Source organism: Furipterus horrens, unplaced genomic scaffold (genome assembly GCF_987537825.1).
Source record: "Furipterus horrens unplaced genomic scaffold, mFurHor1.1.pri manual_scaffold_2, whole genome shotgun sequence".
NCBI classification, from domain to species: Eukaryota; Metazoa; Chordata; class Mammalia; order Chiroptera; family Furipteridae; genus Furipterus; species Furipterus horrens.
In genome coordinates, this window is record NW_028327172.1 from 65,095,999 (window position 1) to 65,104,965 (window position 8,967).

The following is an 8,967-nucleotide window of genomic DNA, read 5'->3' on the forward strand; positions in this document are numbered from 1 at the left end:
CTGACAGTCTTATAGAAACTCCCCTGAAGGTATCTAACTGGTTTTCTCTTGCTGCTTTTAAAATTCTCTCTTTATATTTAACTTTTGGTATTTTAATTATGATGTAGCTTAGAGTAATCTCTTTGTGTCCATGTTCTTTGGGACTCTCTGTACTTCCTGGATTTGCACGTCTATTTCCTTTACCAAATTATGGAAGTTTTCTTTCATTATTTTTTCAACTAGATTTCTAATTTCTTGCTCTTTCTATTCTCCTTCTGGCACCCCTATAATGCAAATGTTGGAATGCTTGAAGTTGTCCCAGAGGCTGCTTACACTATTCTCACTTCTGTTTATGGTATTTTTAAAATTCTTTTTATTCCTGTCATTCTTATTGGTTGTTTTTTGCTTCTTTATGTTCCAAACAATTGATTTGTTTCCTGGTTTCATCCACTCTAGTGTTGTTTCCCTGTAAATTGTTCTTTATTTCAATTAGTGTATCCTTTGTTTCTGACTGAATCTTTATTATACTGTTGAGGTCCTCACTAAGTTGCTTGAGCATCCTTATAACCAGCATTTTGAACTCTGCATCTGATAAGATTGCTTTTCTCCATTTTGTTTAGTTCTTTTTCTGGACTTTCCATCTATTCTTTCATTTGGGCCATGTTTCTTTGTCTCTTCATATTGGTTATCTCTCTCTGTTTGTTTCTTTGTATTAGGTAGAGCTGCTATGACTCCCTGTCTTGGGAGAGTGGCCTAATGCAGTAGGTGTCCTGTAAGATCCAGGGACACAGCCTCATCTATCACCCAAGCTGGGTACTCAAGGTGTGCCCTTCTTGTAGGCTGAGTATTACTTCCTCTTGTAGTTGAGACTTGATTGCTGTTAGCAGGTCAATGGGGGAGATTTACCCAGGCGAGTCAGATGTACGAACTGGCTGTGACCACTGACCACCAAACTCCATCCTCCATGGAGGATCAGCTATGCAGGGTCCCACTCTAAAAAGCAGGACTTACTTCAGCAGGGCTCTGGTGCCCACTGAGTCTACCCTTTGAGCATGTCACTTGTGGAGTTGGTGGGTGGTGGTGCTCTGAAGTGGTCTGTAGCTGTCCACTGGGTGTGCAGGCTCTGAGGTTTCCTGGATGGCGCAGATCAAGGTCAGCCACTACCTGTGTTCTTCCCAGGGCCACCCAACATGAGCTACAAAGCTATAAACAGACGACTGCTATTTGTGCTGGGCTTGAAGGCTCTCAGGTGAAGCCAAGCTGTAAACCAAGGCTTGCTGCTGTTAGTGCCTGGGCTGACTCCACTAATCAAATGGTATGGGCACTGGGGGCTTGCTGAGGCTTGTTTGATAGAATTTAGGAAAATCTGAAGCATGAGCCAAGACAAGCCATTCATATGGAAAAGCCACTGTTAACAGCTTGGGCGGGCCCATAATTTGGGTGGAGAAGAGCTTCTGGATATTACCAGCGTGGGTCAAACAGTATGAGCCAGGTTGATGGAGTCTCAGATATGGCATCCACCTGTCAGCCCTGGTTCTGTTTCAAGAGGTTTCAGAAAAGGAACAATGGCCTCTGCCTGCAGTTCTGTCTGTATGAAAGCTGTCCCCCAGCTCTTGCCCTGATGTCAGACATTTCCTCCCCATATGCTAGTAGTGCCTTTTAAGTTGCTACTCTGTTGCTGGAGCTCAGAGGGTGTGAGTCTGAGAAAGTCCACGTGCAGGGCCTTGAAAAGAAACTGCTTGGGACTCTAGAAGTTTCTTTCCCCAACTCAGTCTATGCTGATTTTCACAGGCAGCAGTTATGGGGACTTATCCTCCTGGCACTGGGCCCCTGGGCTTGGGGGGCTTGTATGGGGTTGGGACCTTTTGCTATTGAGATTTCCCTCCTAATTTTTATTCATCACATGTGTGTGTGAGACCAGCCCACACTACCCCTACTACCAATCTGGATAGATATGGTTTCTTTACTTCTGTAGTTGACAGATCCACTCAACTTGATATCTGACAGTTCTGAGTGATGATTGTTCTATAGTTTAGTTGCAATTTTGATGTGGTTATGCGTGGAGATGAGCCATGTTTACCTATGCTTCCATCTTGAGCAGAAGTCCTTTAGGATCAACATTGGTAATTTTAATTGATTAATTTAAGCATCACCTGAGGATATGTTTATTGGTTTTAGAGAGAGAGAGTAAGGGAGAATGAGAGAGACAGTGAGAGAAACATCGATGTGAGAAAAAAGCATCAATCAATTGCCTCTTATACGTGCTCTGACCAGGAATCAAACCCACAACTTAGGTATGTGTCCTTACTGAGGATGAAACCCACAACCTTTTGGTGTATGGGACAATGCTCCAACTAAATGAGCCACCCAGTCAGGGCTACCTTGTAATTTTAGAGCACCATAAATAATTTTGGAAATTCTCCCTTAGTTAGCTACTACTAAATATTGAGGGAGCACCAAAAAATGAGATGATGAAAATGGGGTGCATGAACATGACTAAGGGTATGGAAAGTGGGAATGAGTTTAAAAATGGGCAACAACAATGATGAAGTCTAATGGTTTTTGAGGCAGCCCTTTGGTAGAGAGCTCTGCAGTGCAAACTGAGAAATTCAGATCTGACTTAATACAAAAGAAAGCATTTCTACAGTAGTTATCAAGAGAAAAACTAAACATTATGCTTTTAAAAATTATCATGGCATTGTATACAGGATGGAGTAAAAGTAGGAAGAGTAGCGGCAAGGACAGCAATGCTGTGATGTGGGCAGTTAGATGACAGGATCATGAAGTGACTGAGCAAGGTAGCAGAGACAGGTTCAGTGACTAACTCTACCCAGGAAATATTGTCCAGAGAAAATGGATATATGGATGTAACTTGTTCCAAATGCGCTTGCATTTTGTAGGTTCTTGTGAGGTTATTTGGAAAATGTCACCCTTGATAGATGCTCCTCCACAAAAAAAAAAAAAAAAAAAAAAAATGAAATCTTGGGATGTTAAGATTAACATGAACAGCTTTTGAGATCTCAGCCTTAGGAGGCAGCAGACTTGTAGAAGACAGAACAAGTAATAAATCTTTTATCTGAAAGTACTGTGAGAGTACAAAATCCTTAACAAGACCATCTGAAAGGACATCACATTAGCTGCAGAAGTGTTGAGGAATCATCAGAAAAACAATGATTACATTTTCAGTCTTCTATTGCATCAAGAAATGCCAGATTTTCCAGATTACTAAGAGGAAATGTGAACAAAAGCACAAAACATGCCCTGTAAATGATAATAGATTTCAATGGCAAAATGTCAAGACACAAGTGTATGAGGTTAAGCCATGTCAAGCTTCTCATTTAATTCAACCATGGCTATTGAAAAAGAAATGGTAATCTGGCACATAGCATTTAAGAAAAATATATAATGTCAACTTTAATATTTGGGTATTCAGTATTAGAAATCCTGTAGTCTGAAGAAAAACTTTTCTTTTAAAAAAGTCAAAACTTTCTTAATTGTGAAGACAGTGTAGATGATTTATAAGGTATTGATCAATATATGGATACTAGTCAGTTTTTTTAGAACAAAAGTAAATAAAGTCATGTTTACATTAGCTGTATTGTTACTAACACAAATAAGGCAGAAGTAAAACATTTCTGTTGGCCTCAGCCCAGATATGTTCTGTGTTGGCCAAATTTATAAAGTGTAAACAGATGGCAAGATAATAATGTTTCTGTATTTTCTAAAATATTAACATGTTCATATAAAATATATGTTGTACCAACAAGTAGAAAAATGCCTGCTTCATGTGTATTTTTATATAGATTTAAAGATTTCATTTAGTATCCAAAGTGTGGTATGCAGCTCTCCAAGTAAATTAATAAATTCAAGATGTGAGGTAGTAAAATACCCTCCAGTGACTACGGAGAACCATGTATTAATCACCCTGCTGGGTGTGTGGCATTATACCAAAAAGGCTATATATGAATAATTATTTAAAAAATTTTAAATAAAAATATAACAAATATACTACATAAATACAATATAAAATATAATAACTATAAGCACACATTGGTAGAAGAGTTGTATCAGACTGTGCTGATGAACTAGAACAGTGGTTCCTAAATGCCAAGGCTGGGCTGACCACACAGTTATGTTAGAAACATTTTAAAAGTCCAGTTAATTTGGCCCTGTCCCAGATTCAGTAGGTCTGAAGTAGGGCATGTAAATCTATATATTTTTAAAACCTCTAGTTCATTTTTATGTTCAACAATGCCTGGGAGTCACAGGAGTAGAGCAGACTGAGTAAATCAATAAAGGTTCATTAGAAGTGAGCCTTAAACATTGGTTCATTTACATAATAGTTTATCAAATATTACTTACTGAATAGTAACCACTAGCCAAGTATTAGGAATATAAAACTAAAAGCAAACCAACTATTAGGGCAGTCATGGTAAGTAACATCAAAGATTTATATATAAGATGCCAGGGACTTCATGAGAGGAACATTTATAACAAGCAGGAAGTTCAGAATCATTTCCTGGAAGAAGCGAGGCTGCAGTTGAAGCTTGAGAGAGACAAGAGAAAAGAGAGGATGTCAATGGAACAGCAAGTGTGAGGAGAGAGACTGAAAAGAAAGCTTAGGGGAAAATACAATTTTTAAAATTAATGTTTCTAAATATTTCAAGTTTAAATATTCAAACGATTTAACAATTATTCAAGTACATTTCTGAAATAAAATGACATCACATCTAGTTTCATAATGAAATATTCCCCCAAATATGTTAATGCTATTTTTGTCTTTTCTATTCTTTTTTTTTTTTTTTTTTGGAAAATATGGGAATGAAAAAATACAGTATCAAAATCTGAATACCAGCTTTACCATTTACTAATTATATGTCCTCAAGAAAAAACACCCTTTCTAAGACAATCTCTGCTTTTATAAAATGAGCTCAATATTACTTCATAAAGTTTTTATTAAAATCTAAGTGCAAACTACATTCATTATTTTCCTTTCCACCACCACTTCTGTTCCCAGTCTCAGCAAATGGTGCTACCAATATTCCAGTTCTCCAAACCAGAGCCGCCAGTAGCCCATATGGCACCTTTGTATGCTTTTGGAAAGCTTCTTGTTCCTCCTGAAGACACAGGCCATACCAGCACACACAATCAGGTGATCTGGGTTCACATTAGCTTTTAGCATCCACTTGCCCCGGTAGTCACTCTCATGCAATGCAAAACCCGCAAAACTGAGCACAGTATTCCTGTTCTTCCTTCGCCTTAGTGTCATATCCTACCATTCCTCATAGTACTATTACTATTATTTTCCAAACATGCCTTAAACCTGTATATTTATGGCTATGCCAGAATTCCTTACTCCCAAGTACTAAGCCCCAACTAACACATGGATGATTTTAACAACGATCTCGCTAACTCTGGTCTTGTTTCTTCTATAACCTATGATGCAGCCATAATGAAAAATTTTAAATGCAAATACAATCAATCACCATGTCTCTACTAAAAACCTGGCAATGGCTACCCATTGCCCTAGTTAAAACTAGAGGATACTTTTCATACGTACCACTTCTGAGGTATATAAGGTCCTTCATGAGTGGCTGGTTCTCATTTACTTCTCTGGACTTCTTTATTACCACTCCCCACTGGTTACATTGCCAGCTTCATGAAAATTTTTCTAGTTCTCCTTGGGGAATGTGATTCCTTCTCTAAACTCTTCAGTCTCTTAACTTAGCCAACTCCTGCTAATATTTGCAGTTTCTGCTTAGAGAAACTCTTGTAAGCTTTCCTTAAGTGAGAGAGTAGTTGTTGACTGCCTATCTTCCCTGCCCCTCACCCCCACAGCAAACTGAGTTCAATTTAGCATCTTTGTAATGCTCTATGGATCTCATCCCCTTGACTGCCACTGGGACCTAGCTTGTCTTTATGGTAATTACATTCATCTGGCTTCTTAAAGTTAAGTGCTACCGCCTGGCCTCTGTTGTTTCAGTTCCTATCATCTCCATTGCTGTCAATGAGCCTAGTTCTGTAATAGTCTTCTACCATCAGCCCTGGAACACAGAGGAAAATCTCTTCTCAACTTCTTAGTGATCCTGGTGCCCCTCCATCAGTGCATTCTGTATAGCCTCTTAGGCTTCAAATAATTTTCACAAATGATCTGCTAAGGAAAATGAATTATTTACAATGGTTTGTAGTAACATAAGAATAAGACATAATGAGTAAGAACCAGCAGGATTACAGAGAAAAAAAAACTCAGTAAGATTTTAGAAACTGGAAATTACCAGATGCATAATATAAACTAAGCATGCTATTATGTTTAAGGAAATAAATTATGAATTTGAAAATAGAACAGAAAATTATTTTAAAAATTAGTTGTATATTTGAAAAAGAAAAAGTAGAGCTTATGGAAATAAAAAATTCAGGAATTGGAAAAAACTAATAATTTCTAATCATAATGATAAAAAATCATAGGTTTAAATAACAACCTAATCATCTGGTGAGTTTTCCAGCCTTTCATAGTCTATCTACTTCACATGCCCACTTGCCTGAATTTTTAAATCCCTCTTTCACCATCTGCCATAGCAAATAAGACATTTCAACCTCATTTGGCATGGGCCATTGTTCCTCCCATGCTTCTGGAAGTCACTCCAGTAGCAATTTCTCACCATCTCTGAGGGTCCCAGATAGGGTATAAATGATGCATGTTGGGAGACTAGTCCACAAGATCATTAAACTCTCCTTTTTTTCATTCCCATGTGCCTATCCCTTTGATCAAGGACCCTCAGAATCCAGTTTCATGTGCACTCCTCTGGCTCCTGGCTACACAGGCTGGCTAGGGCATGCAGCTCCTTTGGAGTATAGTCCATTTCCACCCTTTTCAAGCTCAGTACTTAAGGCTGGATTATGCTGTCATGTAATTCTAATTAACTATATTTGTAGTGCTGCTAGGGGATATGAGGACAGATCCTAAGGGACCACATGGTGCTTTGCAAAGAAGAGGCCTTTTGCAATGTCTCTGAGCAAAAGGGAATAGGCGTTAGCTCTCAATGGAGAGAGCTGGCTGGTTAGGCTCAGAGGTTTTGTAGAAATATAGGCACTCAAGATTTCAGGGGCAACAAGCCAGATGTTCCCACAGCATATGTCAGATGCCTATTCTTTCATAGCAGTCTTGTCTTGCCTTGACTGGAAGTTTAACCGTCTATGAAGTTTGACTACCATAGTAATTAAGTACTATGTCTGATTCAGCTTTCCCTTACCTCCCACTGCAAGAAAATAAAAGGCCAGTTTGTATGCTACAAAGAAAGCCCATGGGCTTGCATACTGGCTTTCAATGGGCTATTAATTGGTTTTAGTTTTTTGTTACCTTTTTCTAGGGTTTCAATTAACTTTAGCAATAGCCATCCAATTTCCCTGTTCTTAAAAGTACTTTCTCCCCATGATTTAAAAAAAATATTTTATTTATTTATTTTCAGAGAAAGGGGAAGGGAGGGAGAAAGAGAGGGAGAGAAACATTGATGTGAGAAAGAAACATTGATTGGGTGCCCCAATCGGGACTGAACCTGCAACTCAGACATGTGTCCTGACTGGAATCGAATTGGCGACCTTTCACTTTGCAGGAAGACACCCAACCAACTGAGCCACAATGGTCAGGAGTTCTCATAATTTTTGTTGTTTGGTATAGAAATCCAGCTAGCACCTTCCCTTCCTCCAAATACCAACCTGACTTACCACCAGGAAAAGTTGGACCATCAGAAGGGGCAAGATGGCAGCAGAGTAGGAGGATCTGCTGTGCACTGCCTCCCAGGACCCAACTGACAATACAAAAAGAGGGGAACAGCTGCCCAAAACAAACAACTGAAGACTACCTGAAGAGGAGACACTTAACCAAGGATGGGCAGAAACCACCTCAAGACCAGTAGGAAGGGCAGAGATGCGAAAGGGGCTGGCACCATTTTCAAGGGTGGTAGGCTGAGGTTGTGATCCAGCTGTAAGAGCTTCCCCCTAAGAGGAGTGTAGCCCAACCCCAGAATGGGGTCCCAAGCACAGAGCACTAGTGCCAGGATCAGCCAACGACATGCAATTCCATGGTGAAATGCCATGGGGTTTTTGTTGGTTGGAGAGAGATGGAACCTGCTGGAGACAGAGCCATTTTATTTTTCCTCTTTTTCTAAGGGGCCAAAGCACATGTTTCTCATTTGCAGTCACTCTCCTTGGGTTTGGACAAAGGGAGGGCAGTGCAGTCTTGAGTAACATCAGGGAAGTTGGAACTGGGAGGCTTTGGGGAGAGGAATCGGGGAATGGCTGCTGGGTTCTCGGTGCTGAGACACACCTCTATACCACAGTAGCCATTTTTCTTGAGAAGAGCAAGCCCTGCTCAGGGCAAAAACAATAACCCCACCTTGTGGGAAACTGCTCTCCCCACCCTCTGGAATCCTGCTCACCCCAGCCTGCATCTTTATTTTTCCTTTCTTTCTCCCAACATGCATCTTATCCACTGCTGAAATAACAACAATATAGGTAGACCCAGGGCTGTCAGAGACTGGCTTTAGGGCACAGCTATTCCATACATTTTTCCTGGAATCACACTGGTAATTCTCTTTCATGGGCAAGCCATAAAAATGCCTTCTTGGTTTCCATCAGACCCAAACTTGGGGCTCTGGAGGCCTCACCTGCTTTCCTCCTAGGGGATTCACCCTGCTGAGTTCAAGGGAATAATCCAGGACACACTCGGAGTGTGATGTGAGGATGGGGAAACACACCCACCATCTCCCCTGAAGTCTAAACAGCATGTCCCTAGGGAGATCCAGGGGTCACATCCTACAGATTCTGTCAGAAGCCTTCACAGAAACAGATGGATAAGTGGCTAGACTAAGACTAATAGCAGGTAGAGGCAGGTGGAAGTGGGTCCTATGGTGCCTTCGGTAGTTAGTTGACCCACCCCTAGATCCAATGCTGATAAAAAACAAGCCTTGCAGAGCAGCGAGGCCTGTTATG